Consider the following 22,042-nt stretch of genomic DNA (forward strand, 5'->3'; position numbering starts at 1 on the left):
GCAGATTGTTCACTGAAACCCTTAAGCTCTGGGACTCCTGAGAGAATCAAAGCAAGATCTAAACCCCTCTGAAGCCTAATGCTCGCAGCACTCATCTGCCACATGGGAAAGCTCAGGTTAAAGTCCCTAGGCCCTAGATTTAGAGAAAAGGCTTGAAGTCAGTTAGAACATCAGCTGCATCTGGTTAAAGGTACACTTTATCTCCTTGTGCTAACTAGCCTAATACTGATTGCTTTCACTTCTGGGCTCTTCAGCTGCCACACGTGCAAAGCAGCTCTCTCTAGAGAACACACTCCATTAAACTCATGTGAACCTTAAGCTGCCAGAGAAGTCAGAGCAATGCACTATTAAGGGAGAAGTCCTCCTCCCAGAGGTTAAGATTTCATCTTTAGATTTACAATGCAAGTAACGTTTGGCTACACCACTCTTGTATGCAATGGGACGAAACCTCATAGGTGTCTCAGCATAGAACAAACTATAAAGAAGATCGGAAGAGTCAAGTCTTTATAGTTGAGTACTTGATCTCATCCCAGCAGGGCTATTAACCTTGTCCAATTAATCTTGTGCTTAACTTTAAGCATGTGAGTAGTTCTTCTGTGTTCTCATGCTTGAAATAAGTCATAAACTTAAATGCACTGCTCGATTAAGTACTCTATTCCTTGGAAGACAGAATTGACATAAGTAATATATTTAAAAATGTGCTGCATTTTAATATATTACTAATAACACTAATGCATTTGGAACAGTTTATTCCTTTGCATCCTTTTGTGACAGTTTGACTTTGAACTAAGCAAGTAAGTGTAGGACCTAGCCTTGGCTTCTGCATTAATTTATTTCAGCTCTTAAAAGTCAGTGCTGGAAAATACCACAAGATCTGCAAAAGAAAAATGATGGTGCCAACCATGCTTTAATAGCTCAGTTTTCACATGGCATGTCTTAGTGAGCACCACCCGTACAGTTTGCTTAGATAGACACATCTCCAGTTTTCAATACCAACAGCCCCAATTTCCATATTTGCTGAATGGTATGTCTATATTATCACAGTTTAAAAATGTATATTGAATTCAGAGGGGGAATGTTTGTGTTCTAACTTAATTTACCTCTCTGAATTAACTTTATCTTTGTGACTAAGCGACGTGTTTTATTTAGTGTTTGTTTTTTAAACCCTGAGAGTGATGGAGTTAGGAATTCTAATTAAAGTCCAGAGTGTGACATCGGTATAAATTATGCACCTGAGAGCAATGAATATCCTTTCAGAATGCAATCTGCAACCAAAAGTTTGGTTTTTTGCATGATGCTGCAAGCAAAAATTAAGAAGTACATTATGAAAGCCGTTCTGATAAACATTTGGAAAACAGGAAGACAATGAGAACAAAGATTCAGCATTTCAGCAGAAACATAAAGATGTGTACTGTGATACCTTCATTCTCATCCAATTGCACCTTTACCATACAATCTAACGTGGGACTCTGGGTGCTCCTCCTGCATAAAGATCCTAGTGAAAGCTAGCAACAAAATCTACTGTATATCTGCAACATGTGCATCATTTAGAAACAGAATTAATCAGATTTATCCATATACCACTGAAAGAAAAACATCTCCCACCTGGATATCTGTCTGCCTGGAAAATGATTCAAGGATTCCTCTGTTTTCTTGTTTTGCAGCTCAGAATCTCATAATCATAAAATCCTTAGAGTTGGAAGGGACATTTAAAGGTCATCTAGCCCAACTCTCCTGCAATAAACAGGGACACCTACAGCTAGATCGGGTTGCTCAGAATCCAGCCCAGCCTGACCTTGAACGTATCCAAGGACAGGGCACCCACCATGTTTTTGGGCAACCTGTGCCTCACCACCCTCACTGTAAAAGACTTTTTCCTTATAACTAACCCAAACATACTCTCTTTAACCTTGATATCATTTCCCCTTGTCCTATCACAACAGTCCCTGCTAAAGAGTCTGTCCCTTTCTTTCTTACAGCCCCCCTTCAGATACTGAAAGGCCACTCTCAGGTCTCCCTGGAGCCTTCTCTTCTCCAGGCTGAAGGGCCCCAGCTCTCCCAGCCTGACCTTGTAGGGGAGGCGTTCCACCCCTTGGACCATTTTTGTGGCCCGCCTCTGGACACACTTCAACAGGTCCATGTTTCTCCTGCACTGAAGACTCCACATCTGGATGCAGCACTCCAGGTGAGGCGTCACCAGCACAGAGCAGAGGGGCAGGATCACCTCCCTCACCCTGCTGGCCATGCTTCTTCTGATGCAGCCCAGGATACAGTTGGTTTTCTGGGCTGTGAGGGCACCATTGCTGGCTCATGTCCAGCTTGACATCCACCAGTATAGCCAGGACTTACCGAAAAGAATCAGATCAGACTAACCTCATTCAATCTATGCTCAAGCAGAAAAAAACAAACACAAAACACAAACAAACAAGAAAAAAAAAACCAAAACACAACAATTCAACAACTACACCGCAGTTCTGCTTGGACAGAGACGGTAATTATTTGGCATGAGACAAACCTTTTTGCCCTGAATTGTATGCTACTTGCTAAACACTACTTTCCATTTCAGATCAAATATTCCAAACTGCAACCCCAACTTATCACCAAATACATCACTGTACAGTGGCAAAATCTGGGTTCTGCAATTGTTTTTGCACAACTTGCACAACTTTGCACAACTTGCCAGTAGGTTGAGTCAGAAGGAAAGACTCTTGGTTGGGAATGCCCCAGGCTATGCTCACCAGCATACAGGCCTGTGACACACATTCTTTTAAACACTGAATAACTTAGCAACAATGCAAGTTTTCCTACTTCTCCTGCAGTCTCTGTGTGTTGAATCCCCTAATAGCACATTAGGTAACTAAGAGCTCTACTCTTCCACTCATTCACACCAGCTGTGGGCTGAGGTAAGAATGACACAGTGACAGTACTCAGAAGACATCATGCCCAGCAGGTATCATACTGAGCACCATATTGACACAGAAAAGAAAAACACCTCCTTTATCCCTGTCCTTGACAAGAAACCCTGTGTGACTTCTACTCATGGAATGAAGGCAGTACAAGTGCAAAGGGAGAAGTGAATTCTTAATATACTTTCTCAAGCTCTTCTTTAAGATTCAAATCCCTGTGGCAACTTTTAGCCTTTATTGATGTTCCATCAGAGTTATTTCATCTTTTGTATCATCCTATTGATTCTCTTCATCGCAGCACCCAGTGCTCCACAATCCATCATCCCCAGATGTACAGTAGCACAAATAGAGACCATGAAAGCAAAAACATTTAGAGTTCCAGCAACACGAGGGGCTGTAAATATACTGCATTTCAGTAAGTTTTCTCTCATGGAGAGGAAAGGTAGAAAATATCATTTTTATTATCTCAGTCATTATGTCATTCAGACTCCACATGAATGAAGTCGTCCTCTTAATATTTGTTTTGAAGTGCATCCTTCCCTTCCTGAAGGCAAAACAAACTCATCCTACTTAAAAAGAAAGCAAACCTAAACTAAACTAAAAACTATCTTGCAGGTTTTTGACAGGGTTATTTTTTGGAAAGGTTTTCCGTCAAGTATTTTGCATGTTCTGTTTGGCAATGTGATGCAGTTATTGTAACAAAACTATTGTGAATCCTGTCCACAGTAAGCAGTAAGCAACAGAATATAAGCACAAATGCTTATGTATGTGTCTCACAGAAGAGCCATTAAATGATGCATAGATGCAATGGCTGGGACTTGAGGAGCGCTGGGTCTGACTGCTAAGTGAAAGTAAAGGCAGCTACCGATCTGCTGCAGAAAAATCAGACCTATATGGAACTAATTACCTAGTGAGGAGTTCAATGAGTTCAATTCCCAGTGAAGTCAATGAGAACCGAGGATGTTCAAATATCAAAAAGAGCTGCACAGCCCCATTCAGGATTGAATCCTAGGAAAGCAATTTAGTGAGAGCAAGATTGCTTCACCAGTCCAATTATTTTTACAACGAAACTTACTTCAAATTGTAAACCTAATTCTTTATGTTGCCTGTCACTGGAACTGTCTCAGAATTTTAAGTGTAACATATCCTAAAACTCAAGTTCTCTTCTCTCCTTTGTTCTCCTCACCCTGGAGATTACTATTTAAAAAAGATCACTTCAATGGTGCTTTAGCTATCGGACAAAGGCAGGGAGGAAGCACAGTGAGCAGAAGGCCCTCCTCCAGCAGGACTGCCATAACAGGAGACCCACAAGATGGACCTGTGCATCACGGCCTTGCTGTGTGGACCCACACAGCAGGGGTTTAACATCTCATGATGACTGGATCCCTTCACTTTTCATAGTAGAGGTTTTATGAGCTGTAGCAACAAGGTCATAGTAGTTTGGATCCTTCTCTGTTTACCTGTATGATGGAATAATCTCTTCCCATACTCCCTGCCAGCACTCAACTGCATCATAAACACCAGAAAATCTTAGCTTAAACTTAAACTGTTCCTATTAAGAATCCAGGCTGCAGCTGACCCATACATACATTCACGTGGAAGATGCCAATGCTCCTTCCCAGCTTACACACACATCTTTTGTACACGAGTTAAGTACACTGGGCTCCCAACTCCACTTGTGCTAGTGCTACTGGGTATAGATAGCCAAATAAGTCGTCCTAAGGAGAACAAGAATTTCCCACCAGTTAGGTTACCTTGTCTATCTTGCTTAACTAAAGCACAGAGCACCTATTGGTTTTAATTAGCTTCTTATTCTTGTGCTCTAGTGCTGTCTCTGGCAGTTGCAATTAATAGATACATTGAAAAGGCAAGAAAGCTCAGATATGTCCTACCTTGGATATGCATTTCTTTCTCAACGCCTTCCCTTAATTGGTAATGGATCTCATTTACACCTAATCCAGTATTTTCAAATTGTCCCATCACAAAAGATTTCCTATTCCTCTGGTACTATATTTCTGTTACCCGAATGCTACCCTCACTGCTATAACTCTCACAGACTCCAACCATGTTGGTCTAGTCATTTTAGTTACTGACATAACACAACAGCCTTTCCAAAGCAAGGGCAGTATCTTTAAAATGTTGTATCGTCCTCAGTGCTGACTAAAAATAATAATAATAATAATAATAATAATAATAATAACAACAACAACAACAACAACAACAACAACAACAATAATAATAATAATAATAATAATAATAATAATAATAATAATAATAATAATAAATCTACTAATCTACCAGGAAAGTGTAAAGTTTTCTGAACTTTTAAAACAGAAGTATTTGGAACAGTTGTTTCAAAACCACGTTTTCAATGGAAAATTGAACTGTTTTTATAGCAGGGAGTATAAAAGAACTGAGGAAACTGAAACCAAGCAAATTGCTTCATTTCAGTACATCTGAAAGAAAAAAAAAAAAAAAAAAAAAAAAAAAAAAAGAAATAATTTCTGGTCAACTAAAAACAAGAATTCCTTTCTGTTTCTTAGTTCAGTGGCCAAACCAAAAAATCCATTATTTGCACAGCCATAAATACCTACAGTCAAAAGTGCTGACACTGCTTAACTAAAACACTTGTAGAATTTTTGCCCCTAGATAAGACAAATTATGATAGATTTTCTTAGAATGCATGTTTTGTTGGCAAGAATTAGCTGGGAATAGCTTTAAATAGTATGGTTGACTCTAACCTTGCTAGCCTAGCAAGTACTGCAAAGTCAGAATGTATCTGTGAAAACTAGTGTTAATAATGGTAAATTTTTATCAGCAGCATTTTTCTGAGAGCTCCCAGTTCACCACGCACCCACCCAACACAATACTGAAGAGCACCTCCAGCTCCTGGCAGCAGTAACTCACAGTCACATAACCCATTCCGCTCCTTCTGAAATCATTTCAAAATTGCCACAGAAATGGGAGCAGAATGAAATTAGCTAAATTTCCTCCTTCCTTTTTCAGGTGGCAGTTTGCAGAAAGCATTTACTAGAGAAAACCACACTTGCAGTAAATCAATAACCTTTCTAGGGATCCATGAAAGCAGGCTAGACATTGTTGGAAGGATAGCAGGGTATTAGCAGATCAAACTATTTCTCTTCTTCAAATACAGCCCTTATGAAACTTTCAGAGGTACTGAATGCTGCACTAGAAATTGGCAGAAGAGATGTAGCTAGAAGACAAAACAAAAGAAAACAACAAAACAAAACACTGCCTTTTGTACAAAATGGAAAGATCACATTCTCATGATTTTACAAAAATGGAAAACACATTTTGTGCTCTTGCCTCAATCACTTCTTGCAATGGAAGACAACTTTATGCATAACAGTCCCTCTCATCTGACCACAAAAATTCACTCTGACTAGCTCAGAAGGGGCAAATTTGTATTTGGAAGTTCATGGCTTTTACTTAAAAGGTGACTTGTCTATTCAACATCTGACAAGTTATGCTTCCTGCAAGAAATGATATATTCAGTCATGCACATTGATAAGAACACAACTATAGTACAGCAATTGCAACAAAAAGTAAACAAAAATCCAACTCATCCAATGATTTGGATACAATTTTAAACTTGTATATACTGACTTCTAATTTCGATGTGTCTTTGCAATGTGTCTTTCTTATCTGGCTTGAAGGATAGCAAAGTAGCTGTAGAATTGGATAGACTCAACAAATCAGGTTGGTCCTTAACCCTGACAGAGAATGTTTGAGTTGTCTCAAACAAATGACTCAATGTCTTTTGTGTGACATGCTTCTTCACCTCACAAGGAGCCTATGACTCTTTAGGTCAGTGAGGCCTCTCTGTGTTCGTATATCTACTATAATTGACCCTGAAACCTCATGGGTGCTCTGTACGCTGGTATGATATTTATTTGATTATTTTTGTGCCAAACAGGTCTCACAAGAATCTCTCACAGCACACCTACCTCATTTCCCAGTGAGTGCAGAAAATAACATTGATATCAGTGATATCAGTTAGCATGAAGTGAGAACTGTGGCTGATATTTTAGCATCAATCACTGGATGCAACACAAATCAACACAACACTCCGGTCAGCTGTAATCACAAAATTAGCTAAATACTATAAATACTTGGAAGTAATAGTGCTTTCAACATATCAGAACACAGAAAGTATAACCTCCACTATTAAATATCTTCTCTTGCCTTGTGCTTCAAAATCAGTGTCTGGCTTTAAAACAACGGGCTTTTTTTTTCCTCTGGGTGATAATTAAAAACAAACTCAGACGATTTGTCAGCTGTCACCCCAACTGGGACAATCGAAATACCAAATATTTGCACGCCCAATCACAGCTTTGTTCCTGTAGCCAAGGCGCTCTGTAAAACCCAAACATGTTTTTCTTTTGTCTAGAATTTGTTCTGGGCCCACATCCCTAAACCACTAATAAATTATTGCTGTATGCTATTGCGCCAGTGTTCCCCTTGTGCCACACCATGCAACAAAAGGAGAAATAAACGCATTTGTCAAAATAACAGTAACCACTTCCACATTCTTCAGAACAACTAACATATCAAAGGACACCAGATGCTGCTGTATTTTTGCCCTGATACAGACATTTTTCAAGCACCTTCAACTCAGGGCTGTGCAGCATGTCTACAGTATCAGATACTGAATATAATCTTCTGTCCAGTCACTTTTTGCCAGAAGATCCACTAATGAACACCACAAATCACTTCAAACGACCTGCCTAAGAGGAGATGGCAGGTTGGCTTCATATTTTGATTGCCTTGAATGACTTCTTTAGCCTGTTATTTACGCAACAAAAAATAGCCTTCAGCTTAAGGCTTTTACACTAAGGGTATTTGCTTCTAAGAAGGAGGCAGAACCAACAGAACCCACAGATGAGAGCTTGGACATGACTGTGTATTTTTTCATTTACAGCTAAAACTTACATTGGCAAACACCGCTGTTTTCCAGGTGCACACACATCTAAGTATATGCATCTTTTCAAGACAATTCAAATAATTCTTTATTATTATTAAATTCCCTATTATTTCTCACATTTGTGCATTGCTTTAACAACATTAGCAAGCCATGTTGAAAGCCTATGTAGTGAGAAACCATGAAAGGCATGTGCACTCTGATCTGTTTAAAGAGCAGCAAGAGACCTGAGTGTTACTGGTTTTATAGAAACAATTGTTTTAAATGTTTTCATAGTGTACATGAAGTCCTTCCATGCAACACTTCAAGTTCTCATTTTAGAGACTAGATTTTCCATTCTTTTAACCCTGCCAAAGATGAGGTCTCTCTTCTCCATGCAGGATGAAAGGGCAGCTTGTCATCTTGAAAGCTAGAGCAACTAACAGAAAAATATCCTTTTTAGTTTGTATGCATAGGGATGAGCTTCTGTTCTTCTTCCCCACTGGGGGAAAGGATGACAGTACAGTGAGAATGTCTGGGGCTGGGAGGAGCACTTTACACTAGGAAGATTACATTATTTGGTGACACAAATTCAAAAGCTCAACACGTTTCTGGAGTAAAAGAATTAAAGTCACTGCAGAATTTTGGAATGATTCCCAGCTGTTAACACCTTATTTTTTACTTACGCAGGTCAGATTCTGGCATAAAGTAGCACCTTATGTATTTGTATCATAGTATGCACTGAAGAACAGTAATGAACCTTTGCACACATTCTTTAACCAGTTCTAAAGGGGGATAAATGGGGGTATTCTGCCATATCCCAGACTGCTACCACAAAAGCAAGGCTGTTATCTGATTTAACCACATACTGCAACAAAGAAACTGACACCTTTTCCGTCCAGTGAAACATAGAACCAATAACTGTCATTTAATATCACTGTTTTGTCTGCCTGAAACTGATTAATTTAAAGCCTAATCTTGACATGAAATAAAGGCTACCAAACCTTTCCAGATGGAAATCAACCAAATTCATCACTTCTCCCATGTCTATTCCAGGTCAGCTTTCTTCCTCTCTTCATCCCCGGAAAGTATATTTTCTTTTCTCTTTTTCACAAGAAAAATATAATATACATTACAAATCTTTGTGCCTAAACGTATGGACAATCAGGGAACTGAAAGAATAAAACAGGATTCATAAAATTTCAGAATCTACAAATTTTCTAGCAGTCTCAACAGGTGCAAAGTGAAGGGAAAATAATAATTTAAACCCACCAGTGTTTGCAGATAAAAAGCAAAGTATACATGATTACGGATCAAAAGAAGTTATACTACATCTGAACACCTGCCTTTCTTGTACTGGGGGCCCCAGACCTGGATGCAGTACTCCAGACAAAGCCTTAAAAGGGCAGAGTAGAGAGGGACAATCACCTCCCTGTTCCTGTTGGCCACTCTTCTGATGGAGCCAAGGACGCCATTTGCTTCCTGAGCTGCAAGAGCACACTGCTGGCTTGTGTTAAGCTTTTCATTCATCAGAACCCCCAAGGCCCGTGCTGTTCTTCACCGAGAAGAAAACCGAGAAGGATTTACCCATTTTTTGCTAGGCTTCTGCACAGCCTACCTATTTTTACATGAGAGAATGTGCACACAAGAACAATCTTTTGATCTTAAGCAGTTATGATCTACTGTAAAAAATTCATCCACTGAAGTCTACAGGATCTCAGTTTCTTTATTGAAACAGTTCCACAAAATTCAATAAATACAAATAATCTTTCTACATAATTTACGAAGTCTGTGGTTCATCGGCGGCTCAGGAAAAATTCTCTACATTAATCAGCATTTACCTACTGAAATCTGCCATTGAAGATAACTGGGAGTTTTATATCTGACTTCACCTGGTGTAGAGTTAAGACTACCGCACAGTTTGAAATTTGAAAGGAAGGACTAAATATTCAACTGAATGAATATCAGTCTAGATACTTTTCTGCTGCTTTTAGAGGAACTCTTCTTGGTTATGAGAAATTTTGTAGGACTTGTAGATATTTCTGACCACAGTGATCCCTTTAGAGATTATCAAGAAGTTCCTACCCTGTAGGCATGAAAAAGAAACAAGTTCCATTTCAATCCCCTTGAGATGCCTACAGCTAGAAAAGAATCTGTGCTTAGATATCTGAAGTACAAAATGAAATCTGAAGTAAAACAGAAAACACATCAAGGACAACTACTCAAAGCATTACACAAAGTACGAAGACTACATAACTCAGCAGATGATGTAAACGACATGATTTTTCTGTGGCATTAACACAGATTTTTTCTGGTCATTTCAAAAGTTTCTATTTATCAAGCAAGAGCTAAGAAGGGCAATTTTATGTGAAGAAAGGACAAAGGATGTAGAATCCAACTTTTTTCTCCCCTCTTTAAAAATTCAGGGCTTTCTTGCAACTTCTTTTAAGAAGTGTTTGATGTGGCAGAAAGGAAATGCAGGTCTCCTATCCTCATACTGAAGTTGGTGGCAGGAAACAAAAGGGTGCTAATGTAATAAGTAAATAGTCATTTAAGTACAAGCAAGCTTAAGATTTATTGACCTGAGAACAAGAGGTCAATATTTATTCAGAGAACAATAAATCTTGACACTTGGTTCTAACAGATGTTAATCTAAAGTATTATTAAATCCATCTCATTAAAGCTAATTAGATTGTGTGTCCTCACGAGTCTTATTGCCAATAGTCATTAGTATTGCATGGGTCATAATTACTACACTTTTGATAATTGAATCAAATAATTTCCAATAAAACTAAATACCTGAGGATGGAAATACTTTTTACTCCTCTACTATGACTGCATTAAAGCACATCTTATTGGTTTTTCCCTCATGCTGCTGTAGACTTTCCTTCCATTCTTCAGCAAGGATCAGCACAACTACGATTTCAAAATCTCTATTTGAGCTATACCACTTTTTAAACTTTCTCATTTGTTTCAAAACTCCTACAGCCACATCCATCCACCAGGCAGGTGAGAAGCAAGGAAACAAATCGGTAAGCAGCTGCTGTCAGGAAAAAGTGAAAATAAAAAAGAGCCATAATTCTATGTATAAATGAAAAATTCCTCTTCTTTTGGTGATCTACTGTTTTCTACCCCCACGTGAGTGTATTTCACAGATAAGGAAATACTATCATCATCATGTTAATTCCTAGAAGGAACTGAGGCACACAAATAGGATATAATAACCAAGATCTTAACCACATCCCTATGCCAAAGCTAGATGTCAGTCAGGTGCACTGGTGACTTTGTGAGCAGGATTGCATATTTTCAGTGCATATTTGCCTTGCAAATATTCTTGCAGAACCCACACAAACTCACTGGCTCTAAGTGGTTTCCTTCAGGAAACTTGCAGTATACATGTGAGCTTCTCTGGTAGTTAATGCTCCATGCACTCACAGCACACCTAGGGCTGGCAGCTGATGTCAACTTCAGTGACTGTGCAGCTTTAGCGTGGACATGGTGGATTAAACGACACCAAACCCTGGTTGTTCCATCTTCATGCCATGCACTCATTAGTAATACAGGCTACAATTTATAAATTTCAGCTTCACATATTAGTTGATACTTATCCTGGATGGCATTTTTCAATCAGGGTCTGCACTGTTTACAAGTAGTGGTTGCTTATTTCACACAGGGGAAGTAACAGCTTGAGAAGCATCAGCACTGAACTGTACATCCAATGTTACCCAGAGATATGTTGACTGCAGCACAGAAAGTAAAAAGTGGAAAATATATTGGCAGTCCAAACATCAGACATCTAGTTTACTCATTTAGGTTTTTGTCTTGAAGGCAGAAAAGGGTGCATCTCCAGAAAGTGATTAATCCTAGAGCAGACATCTAAGACAGATGGGACCAATCAGGAAAAGTCTCCTACTCCATGGACTTCAGGGAACACTTTTTAAATGGCCAAAACATGGTAAAATGAAACCTATGCAGACAGATTATCTTAGATCAAAAATATGTAATATCTATGCTCCTGGACAGGTCCAGGAGCTGCACTGGTCACAGAGGAGAGGGAGAATATTAAGAGTACAAGCAAAGCCCTGTGCTCCAGTTACTGACACAGTAGCTGTGTGTTAGGTGATGAGATGAAAGGTTAACCACAGAGAACAAAGACCCAGCAAGGATCAGAGCAACTATGACCAGCAGAAGAGCCCTAGTAACTCGATTAGCAAAAACAGAGCATGCCATGTTGAGTACTCCTCTGACTATCAAAGGGAAGCACTCACCTCTTTGCAGGTGCAAAACCCACAAAGATATAGAAATGAAAAATCTCACAGGAATGCCAGGAGAGGAGTACAGTACTTCTCACAGGACACAGAGTGAAAAAAATCTGGGACTGCAGAAAACGTATCATGGGATGTTGAGGTAAAAAGACCTAATGTGTGGACAGGGGTAAGTCAGGGTGGATTAGTGGGAAGGAAGTGCAAGGAAAATACATATAGGGCCATCAGATACAAAGACTGTTAATTGATATGCTCACCAGGCTGACCCCTGCACTTGATCACCACAACCTATCCTATATTCTTAAAGAACAGTATTTTTGTCTTCTGATAGATGTGTAAACACTAGTGAACAAGCCAACTAGCAGGATAAAAGTTCAAAATACCTGCAGCCTGAGGGGTTTGCAAAACCAGGCACCAGCAACAGAATAAACTGAAGACAGAGGACCACGGTAGTTTCATACACATTGGGTGGAAAAGGAGAAATCCCCATGGATCCTGGGAGCACCTGGATTCAGTCACTATTCTGACACTGTACGACACTGTTTCTGCTCTGAAGTTTTTTCTCCGCTCAACAGCTGACAATTGACAATTTTCTCTGAAGTTACAGGGATATGTGATTTGAATCATTTGCTATAAATAAGAACTCATTTGCATTTCATCCCAGGAGTGTCCCATTGGTCCCACCCATGCATACTGATAATTAGAAAACTCTGCCTTTTAAATGCAGCGGGGAGCTTCATCTGCCGCTAAGTTGAAATGGAGAACTTCAGATCAGGATCAAATTCACATATGCTTTTAACTCATTATCCTATTGTATTTTAGGGTCTGTGAACTCAAAAACTTAAAATACACAGCATAAGACAATATGAGGCTTGAAACTTGGGTTCTGTTTGAAGGAGAGTCATCTTTAACCAAGAACAGTTGTGAGAATATATGCTAATATCATATAAAGGGTGTGCCTCAGTTCTCCTGATGCCACTTCCCTTAATACATTCAGAGCCAGTTTTCACAAGTTAATTGTGTACAAATCCCTCTAGTGTTCCTCTGCCAAGCTGGCTGCATGTGCATGCAGTGATCCAGTTTTCAGGTATACACAGAGTATCTGCTTGCATATGTTCCATTTGATGGTTAGACTAGATGATCTTAGTGGTCTTCTCTAACCTTAGTATTTCTATGATTCTATGCAAGCAAGCGCATCCATGCAGCTGTGCTGGTCCAACTTAGAACAAAAGTCAGCCTTACAGAGGACCCCTCTAAAACGCACAAAACAAGAACACAAGCCAAAGAAAAAACTCCATGGCATAACTGCTATCTCTCCAACATGCTGCAGAGCAACTGACATAGCCTTTCTGCATCTAGCATGGTCACAGGCTACTGCCCTCCCACAGGCTTCAGACTATTGTTATTTTACTTCCCTCAGATGATTCTCATTACAACAGGGTTGATTGCTGAATTTAGAAGTAAGTGTATGAATCATACCATCAGCTCAGTTGTCTGGAATCTGGCTTTGCTATGCATTTCCTCATTGTTACATGGATCACAAGTGTAAAACATGCTGTAACTGCATCAAATTTCTTTTTGCTGTTTTAACTCTATAGTTGCCCATGATCAGATCAGTTTTTAATTGATCTCCACCTTCCTGACAGCTGGTCAGCTGTGCCTTCACTGCCTGCCTTGTGAAAGTTACAGTGAGTGGCACATATTTACCGTGAGGTTATTCACAGAATCACAGAATCATAGGGGTTGGAAGGGACCTCCAGAGATCATCGAGTCCAACCCCCCTGCCAAAGCAGGTTCCCTTCACCACCTCCTTGGGCAGCCTGTTCCAGTGCTCCGTCACCCTCACTGTAAAGAAGTTCTTGTGCACATTGGTGTGGAACTTCCTGTGCTCCAGTTTCTGGCCGTTTCCTGTCTCCACACACTACTTTGCACCCCACACCTCAGATATTTACAGACCTGGATCAGGTCCCCTCTCAGTCTTCTTTTCTCAAGGCTAAACAGACCCAGTTCACTTAGTCTCTCCTCATAGGGGAGATGCTCCAGGCCCTTCACCATCTTTGTGGCCCTCCGCTGGACTCTTTCCAAGAGATCCTTGTCTTTTTTGTATTGGGGAGCCCAGAACTGGACACAGTACTCCAGGGTTATTGCCCAAGAGGACTTTCTCTATCCATCTGCAGGGATGAGACCTCAGCACTGAGTATCTATGTCCTGCTCAGTAAGAAAAACAGAAGATTTTCAATGCTAGTTTAATATACCACGCACCATCAGATCTCCTTTGTCTTTCCACAAGTGAAAGTGGCTCAGCAGTATCTTTTGCTACAACTGTCCCCCATGTCCCAGCTAGAGAAGAAGAGGACTGGTTTCACCTCCTTTTAGCCTCAGGAAGAGGATGCATGCACAAGTTACTCAGGGCATTAGTCATGAGCCAGGCTTTTGTTGCTGCACTTAGATTCACAGAGGATAAAGAAACAACCCACCCATCTATTAAGACATGCTTTAATGTGACATCCTTCTCCTTTCAGCTGTTTATTTCAACTATGCTGATGATCCATAATGGCTCAAGTACAGGTCACAAAAGACTAGTGTGTTGTACTTTCTTTTGGCTGAACACTGCACTTTCTATCAGCCATCACACTAAGTAATGTTGTAGTAGTCTTCCCCTTGTCTCTAATGAGTCTAAATCTATCTACCAGATTCTAATGCCTGAAAATTACTCTTCAACTTTTTAGTAAAAGGAGCATTTTTGACTGATTTTCTTCTGCAGATTTCATTTTTCTCCTGTTACATAATTCAAAATACATCTTGCATTCTTTCCCTTTGAAGCCAGAAGTATTCCCAAAGCACAGGAACACTAGAGCAGTTTTTATAATTTTGGAGGGGGCAAGATAGAGGAGGACTCTCCTTCTCATTTTAATCATATAAAAACCAGTAAGCATATTTTCAGAGCAATGTTCCTCCTTTCCTGTTATTATCTCATATCAAACACTAGCACTAAATTTATACATTCAAAAACTGGGTTTCAGTCCATAGCAACTATTTTGAAAATAGGTATATTTGAATTTCCAGATTGTGTAAGCAACACTAATCCTAGTTTGAAGTTGTGGGGTATTTTATGAATATTTGGTGTTGACAATAACAAAGATACTTCCTATATGTTTATCAAACAAATAATTCAAAATCCACAGGTTCAATAGAATATTACAACTTAGCAGCACCCCTGAATTCTTTCATTTCTACTCTAATCTTTAAGAGGATTTTGCTAAAAAGATTAATTACTCGGGGACAGAGGAAAAGTTCAAAGCTGGAAGAAAAAAAAATTGTCAGTCTCATGTACTTTCATTACCCACTGTCAGTTACGACAAAGAAGCAAAGACAGCACACAACATGTTGCTTTTGATCACCATCTAGCGCACGAATTAAGGAGTTGCACAAATTTAGGGAAGAGACTTTCTCCTTGAGAGTTAAGCAACAGCAGGATTAACAGTTCTTTTCATCATTTTAAAGAGATCTCAGACAGGCTTAGGGAACCTGATAAGTCAGTAATTTCCAGATGCCCCTAGCTGCCTTATGAAAGCCAGAAATTGCATAAGGACACTCTGTTCTGTGTCACAGTAGCGCTGTGACTGTGTTGATCGAGGGATATAAAAGCAGGATCTGCACAGTGAAGAAGTAATATCTTTCTTTCTAAAAGGAAAAATATTGTTTTTCCCACACTAAAAGGCGAGCTAAGGATCAGGCAGATTCTCTGACACTATGACTTGCAAGTAGCTGACAGCCACTGTTATACAATAACTGTCTGCCCATGCCAGAACCACATAGAGCCCCTAGCCAGAAGGCATATCTTTATGTGTCCCTTCATGTCTGAAGTTCAGACCAGCAGCTGAACTGTCACTTAGAAGGAGAAAAAAAAAGAAAAGAATAAAAAATAAAAATGAAGAAAAGGATGTTGCTGCCCGGAACATATGAGATGATTCACACTTTGTATAGACTATCCTTTAACTGCTCATGCCTTCAAACGAACTGGCAGCGCTACTATAAGAATTATGTTGATTTAAGAACTGGAAGAAAATTCCTCCCATCCTCAGACCTCCCTGCTTTTTGTTCCTGACTGGCCCAGACAGACATTAGCGGTGCGGGCACTAATTAGCAGTACAAAGCCATTACTGTTGCTCTGGTGCCCCCCGATGGTCTCCTGCGTTTACTGCTTGCTGTGGCTTAGTGTTGGAAATCCAGCTCCAGAGGCAATCCTTAGAAGCCCGTGTAGCTCTCCACTGTTGGGTCAGGGAGATTAAGCCTCGAGCCCATGCACAGCCAGCTCTTCCCAGCACGATGTACTTATAATATTTGGTTTCCAGGGCTGGGAACACAGTGCAGGTCCGACAGTCAGCTTGTAACCACTATGCCAAATCAATTGCTGAAGAGTGCTTTGGCAGCTTGAGCAACAAGCTTTCTAGGTCAATTTAAATACCTTGTGATTACCACTGATCATGAAAATGAACCTGGTTCCTAAGCACAGATACAACTTACAGGGTTTCTGTAAAAAACAATGTGATATCAGGCATCATAAAAGCATGTGAAGTCCGCAAATACCCAGTGCTCCCTACGGCTTCCCTGGGTTCCCCAGTTGCCACATCCCATTTCCACAGATACTGGCACAGCCCAGGTCCTGAGTCAAATTTTGCATAGCATCACATACTGTCCCAACTCAACGGCAGGAATTAAGCACATCCAGTTTGTTAGGTCTTCATTTCAACCACATCGGGGCACACAGTTTCTCCCATCTATATGTTAACCCTTCCCTTTGATTATAGCCTGATGCAGGGCAGGCAAAGGGAAAGGATGCTCCCAGTCACAAAGGGCATTCCAAAAGACTCAATTTCCAAAAAACTTCAGGCAGAAAACAGATAAAAGCTTAAAGCTCTTTTAGAAGAGATCAGATGGCCAAAGGCTGCAATCTTTCAATCAAGAAAGAAGACAGCTTTATCTAAAAGCCCATCCTGGTTCATTGGCAAAGTGAGGATAGCAAAGCAATATTTAACAAGTTGAAAAGGGGAAATGGATCAGATAGCAATCAATATAAATGTGACATGGAGAACATTTATCAGAAGGAAAAGAAATCCTTGATTGACAGGATTAAGGAAAGAAGAAACATTTTATGTACAAGAGCATTGATGTTAGGGTTGAGTAAAGATGGCACCATGGCTAAGCATTAGAAATGCAGACAAGGCAGAAGTACTCAATAAACCTTTCATTTCTGAAGGGAGGGAGCACGGCAAAGATTTCCCACCACAAAGCCAATGAACCTTCCAGTCCAGTAGCAGCCAGTGGGATGTTAAACATCTATAGAAGGCAAATTTTCAGATCTCCAGGCCTGGATGGCTTTGCAACCAATTTTAAAACACTGACTGAATCTTCTCAGAAGTTTTGAATTACTAAGGATACTGCAGAATACAAACATTAGCATTCAAACAAAGGTTAGATGTGGCAGTGTGATGGACCTAGTGAAATTAGGATGTTTAAGTCAATATGAATATAATGTAAAATACAGGAAAAGCTCATATCTGATTAAATTTATAATGAATTAAAGGCTAAGAACATATAGTTAATTTAAAATTGATCTGAACACATTTGAAACTTAGCCTTTTTGGGTATAGTTACATTTATATCTTTGCCAAGCACTATTTTAATGGTCGGTCTGCCTTCACATTTTTGCTGATATTACGAATTTTCTTGGTGATTTACTCATACAAAGCAATAATAAGAAAGCCTTACAAAAACTATCTGGGTGAAAAATAGCAGGAAAAAGTAATACTTTTAATAAGATTTGAATAATAATATCTTTACATGCAGCAAAGAGAACATTCATCAAATGCAGTTGCCTTTGAGGCTCCACAGAAATCAGGATCAGTCTTAATACTAATCCCCGCTGTTAATTTTCTGGAAGTCAATAAATGACAGCTGATGCTACGTGTGAGTGAGAGACTCACAAATGATGAAAACAGAAGCAGACAGGCCATTGCAGAGTCCTGCTGTGCTCAAATACACTCTAACAACAGCTTTATCATTTAGCCAATGGTAAGTTATGCATTACAGAAAAAATAACATATTCAGCTCAGAATGGATGACTGTCCTAAAGGACTGACTCTGAAGACTGTACAAGTCAGCAACAAAACAAAATTTCTATGAGCTTCCAGATCACATATCAGAAACCAAGAATCCTTCCTGGAAGGAAACAGAGGTCTCAGTAATTATTTCCACCCTATATCAGACCCAAGATCAGGTTTTAAAAGCTCCATCAAGAAATAAATAATGATTTGTAACCAGGTCTTCTATCTGGATGTATCTAAAACAGTCAGTGCTGATCTTCAGATGGATGCCAGGACCACTGGTTAGTCTGAGGTTTCAGTCTTTTCCTTGATCCAATGGGGGGGGGGGGGAGCAGGGGGATGGAAATAATAAGAAAAAAGATTTTAGAAAAGTCTTCACAAACTATTTTGAGTTTGACTATTTCACTGAAATAGTCATTTATTCTTCGAGAAAAGTTTTCATTTCAGCATTTATCAATGCAATACATATTCTTTGCAAAGCCTCGTCAGCTTGAGCTCCCAAAGGAAAACACAGAAGATTGGTCATCAGCATTAAGAGACAGTTTTATCTCCACATGCAGTATTGCAGATCCAGGTACTGGCAAAAATACAGAATTTAGATGTTCACTTTTTTGTTGTTGTTGTTTTGTTTTTTTAATGATAATGAAATACTGGAAGAACACTGAGTGCCACAGCAGGGATTCAATGACTAATGAAGACTTAAAGATATGAACCCATTCAGTTTACAAATAAAAGAAAGAACAGTGACTTGATGACAGTTCATGAATGTTAAGGTAGAGAAGTATGGCAGGAAAGCTATTTTAGTGTGGAACACTCTACCCAAATATCTCTTTCTATACAGGAAGGCAATTCAACAATTTAAAGAAGATGTCAAGAAAAATGGCAGTTTTTCCATTCCTTGGCATTTTCCATTCAATAAAAGATGCCCTCCTGGAAGATGTGCTTTTGCAGGAGGCTCTGGGCTTCCCAGAGAAAAGCCCCAGTGAACATGAACGATGCCATGTAGTTTATTCTGTCCTTTCATTCTTCCAGATCATAGGCTTCAAATTTATGACTAGATGCAAAACAGCTTCAAACATGTAAATTATAGTTTATTTGCTTAGATTCATAAGCAGCTGTACCTTGATAAATGATGGGTAACACATTCCTGCCTAGCAGGCACAATTCTGTTGAAGTGTACTTTAAAGTGAAAAAGATAAAGCCAGCTGATATCTTTCACAGATCTCTGGACACCCACCATCCAAACACATCTCTCCCAGCACACGTGGCCCATTCAGACTGTAAGAGCACAAACACTGCACTGGCAAAGAACTGGTGCTAAGAAGTGGCAGGAAAGGGCAGAGAGACAGCAGAATGGCTAGGAAAGCACAACAGTTTCATTGCTCCTCCTTGGCAGAGAGCATGCCCTCCTCTGTACTACTTGCACTCCTACTGCGGTGTTCCTCAAAAAAAATAAATAAATAAATAAAAATGCATCTTTTGAACTACTAGGAACAAAGCAACAACATTTTCATGCACTACTGTTCTTCCACAAAATCTACATAAGCTATCCAGTATGAGCAGAAGTATAAAGACAAAAATGTATCACCTGTATCCCAAAATGACCACTAGATAATCCTTTGATCAGAAATTTGTAACCTCTGTATGTTTATCACTCATTCTTTTCTAGAAATACTGCATATGCCTTGATACTCTTTGCAAGTCCACATGACATGGAAGTTCCTCACTTATGCCCAATATAGCAAATACAATAAAATATTTCCCAGGTAGGTTAGGTCAGTGTCGAAATTGTTGCCCATTTTTCAGACCAAAGCAGAAGGATACCTTTCCTTGGAGGTAAATTAAAGGCTTGTACAGTTAAGCAGCTCCTGTTTTCTGGCTGACTGGGCAAAGAGATATCTTATCTAGTTTTCCATCAAATGCACAGCATCTCATGCTGTGAGGGTCCACTAACTATGGGTAGAATTCAAATTATAATTTCCTTCACTCTAATTCCCTAGGAAGAGATCAGAAAAATCACTGTGTTATTCATCTTGTAATCACTGTTAATGCACTACAGACAATTCATGGCTGTTATTTATTAAACACAACAAAAACATCAGAATGCTAGAAAACATTCTGTTCACTCAGAAACTACAGCAGGAACCAGCTGACAGGGCACAACGGTGACAATGACACTAGAAAGATTTATAACTAGAGGAAACTTCAGCCCATAAGCAACTCTGGATATTCAAGCACCTTCATAAAACATTTAAGACATTCTGAGAAGCTCCTGTTACCACGCCCCTGCAGGGGGAGAGACTGCACTGATGAAGGCACGGACTGAAAAGTAGTGGCTTCAGCTCTACAATACAGTTTTGCTGTGGGCAAAAACAAGAAGAGCTATGCCCTAACTATTAAACAACTGCTGAAAATTATTTTTGCTTGGCCTCAATTTTTGCTCACATTCTCAATGAGATTCACCCTATGCAAGGGACCAGCGAGGAGAACAGGCATCACTTTCATCTCACATTAATCCTTCAGTGCTGAAATACCATGTATTAGCAAGGTTAAAGAACATAGACAGTGGCTATCTATGTTCTAGACAGTTCTATGTTCTATGGTTTACTAAACCAAAGGCTACACTGGACAACCATTTCATCAGTTCCTTGAGCACCCTAACATGTTCACTGCAAGTGTTCACTTAAAAATCATTATGTGTTCTCATCAGCAAAGGACCAAATATGATGTTTCAGAGCTTCACACGTGAAAGAAGTAAATTCAGAGCTGAGATGCAGATCAGCTTCACATGCTCAGTGCCATAGTAGGACCATTTTGCAAGCACCCAGAAGGGAGGGGAGACCTGTGACCTCATGTAATGGAAACACCTTGAAATGCCAAAACTCTGAATGACTGTTTTTCTCATGTTTCAGAAAACCAGCAGGAGCAAAGGGAAGACAAAGGAGTTCATTTTTCCCCAAAATTCCAGGTAAAATCATCTAAGTCAGTGCATTAATATATGATTACTATTTATTATAGAACAGGAGGACAACTTCTATTCTGGTAGAAGCTGAGCAGAGAAAGAAGCTTCTAGTAACCTCAGGACTCCGGTACTTAAACATTCCTGAGAAGCTTCAATTATTGAGTTCCCCTGCAATGTATATTGGTTTTCATTCTGATCCACAGGCTATTAAACATGATCTATGACACTTTCAGAAGAGCTATAGTTTGGAGTTCAGCCTGTAACTCAAACTTCTTTTCCTTCCAACATTTGTTATTCATGTGCATATAGCACTGAGTGAGCATAATGAAGAAGTGAACAGATATGTAGGAGCTCGATGCTGCTTTATAAAAACACACCAGTAGGATCAACCAAATCTAAATTAACTGTGTTGAATGTCTTCAAACTAAGCTTTCTTATTAAAAGCGGTTCTCTTCACAGGCAGGCACTAAAGGCAACTTAAAATATTAGTCAATATGTTCTAACTCCAAAAGCAAGGAAAGTGTAATAATAATAAGTCTTTATTAAGTAAATACGTGTTGTTTGGGAAAACAAGTAGTACAGACAGGAATGTGGATGCACAAAGATGAACTCTACAAAATACATCAGCAGTATAGCAGTTTGCCATAGCTGAAAGCAAATCTCAGGCAGTAAACAGGCTAAATATGCACACTACATTTCTGCCAATGAATATAGCATATATTTTAAAGATCACAGCTTCTTGAAAGGTGTATATTTACAGGTGATACAAGGGTGTTAGCTTCTGTGATGTCTTTTTTTGTTGTTGTTAGCTTGTTTCTATAAAGGTAGCACATTAAAAAAAAAAAATGGTTACTAAGATACCAAAAATGTTGACTATGTTT

The 22,042-nt window shown here is 39.4% G+C and overlaps 1 protein-coding gene across 1 annotated transcript in view; it reads right to left on the reverse strand.

Moving 5' to 3' along the window:
• GADL1 (glutamate decarboxylase like 1) overlaps nt 1-22,042 on the reverse strand; it is an 82,360-nt gene that overhangs the window by 2,897 nt on the left and 57,421 nt on the right. The window lies entirely within an intron of this gene.

This window comes from Coturnix japonica, chromosome 2 (genome assembly GCF_001577835.2).
Source record: "Coturnix japonica isolate 7356 chromosome 2, Coturnix japonica 2.1, whole genome shotgun sequence".
Taxonomy (NCBI): domain Eukaryota; kingdom Metazoa; phylum Chordata; class Aves; order Galliformes; family Phasianidae; genus Coturnix; species Coturnix japonica.